Below are 1,482 nucleotides of genomic sequence, written 5' to 3' on the forward strand. Positions count from 1 at the left end.
AAGGAGGGGGTTATTATTAGGCCATTGAGTGTGTCTTTCCCTCTCTCTATCTATTTATCTATCTCTGGCTGCCAGTTCCTGTATTTGCTTCTAAGGTTCGTCATGCATAGACATTGTTGAAATCAATAAAAAGTGTAAAAACACAATGTGTTAGCGTGTACAAATTACAACATATCAGAAATGTTATTCCCCCCATTCATCCAGATAACAAATTTTGTGGGACTCCCTGAGGAACACATACTTTAACTCGTAAAAATGCCTTCAAACAGACCCCAAACATCTTTGAGCCATGTATGTACTGTATTTTTTTGAGCAAAATCGGGTTATGAAGGTTAATGAAACACAGGGAGCTATAAAAACGAAGTCAATGGCCCACATAGGTAAACAGCTGTTGATGAATGATGTTTTGGTTCAAGGACAACCCACTGATAGAGGGTAAATAACAACTTCTTTGAAATTAATGCACTCTCTTTCCTTTTGAAGAAAATAATGCTGCCTTCCTTGACCACTTGAAACCTGTCGGTTAATTGTACCATATCTGCTGTATGGCCATGTTTGTTGTGGATTTTTAAAATGTAAACCACCATTGAATAAAAAAAAAATAGTTTTGTAAATAAAGAGGAAATGAAAATGTTCCTCTTTAATTAAAAAATCTCATGTAAAATGCCCATTATTACTTTTGCCAAGAAGGTTATGTTCTCAGTATGGTTTGTTTGTCTTTTTTTGTCAGCAGGATTATGGAGAAACTATTTGTTATGGTTTGGTATTTTGTGATATATTACATCCTTGTGATTGTGTTATTTTTTTGGTCTTGTATATATTTTGGTCCTTGGTTGGTCCCTTTTCTTGGCCAGTTGTGGTTTTTGTCTTGTGGTCTCTTGTGAGTGTCTGTATGTTCTGTTTCCTGTTTTATTTTTGATAGCCTGGTTTTCTGTGCTGTCGAGTCTTTAGTTTTACTTCCTGTGATTTCCAGCGCTTGTGATTACCTGATGTCTTCCACCTGTTTCCCAGCCCTTGTGTCACCTGGCTCTTGTTATCTTGTTTCCCTCTGTATTTAGTCTTGGTGTTTCCCTTGTCCGTTATCAGATCATTGTGATGTACTGCGTCCTGGTTTGATTAGTCTTCCTGGGTCATGTGTATTTTTACTAGGACTTTATTTTTTGTTTACTTTTGTTTTTTTTCCTGCTTGTTTCCTGGACCCTTTGTTTTTGTGCATTTCTTGACTCATCAAACCTACCTTCAGTTTCCGCCTCTGCATTTTGGGTCCGCCATTCGCCTACCTTCTACAACACTATTAGCCCAATTTGTATTAAACTTTATGGAATGGTGAAGCATGGGCCAAGAATAAACTCAATACATTTTAAAGCAGATCCTAATCACAGGGCGAATACTGAAATTATTTTCACTTCCATTAAGATTGCGAGGCAGGGCACAGCCTTGGCGGAGGTCTGCTCTCTCTGAGTGCCCTTCTAGTTGAAGAAT

This window comes from Etheostoma spectabile, chromosome 5 (genome assembly GCF_008692095.1).
Source record: "Etheostoma spectabile isolate EspeVRDwgs_2016 chromosome 5, UIUC_Espe_1.0, whole genome shotgun sequence".
NCBI classification, from domain to species: Eukaryota; Metazoa; Chordata; class Actinopteri; order Perciformes; family Percidae; genus Etheostoma; species Etheostoma spectabile.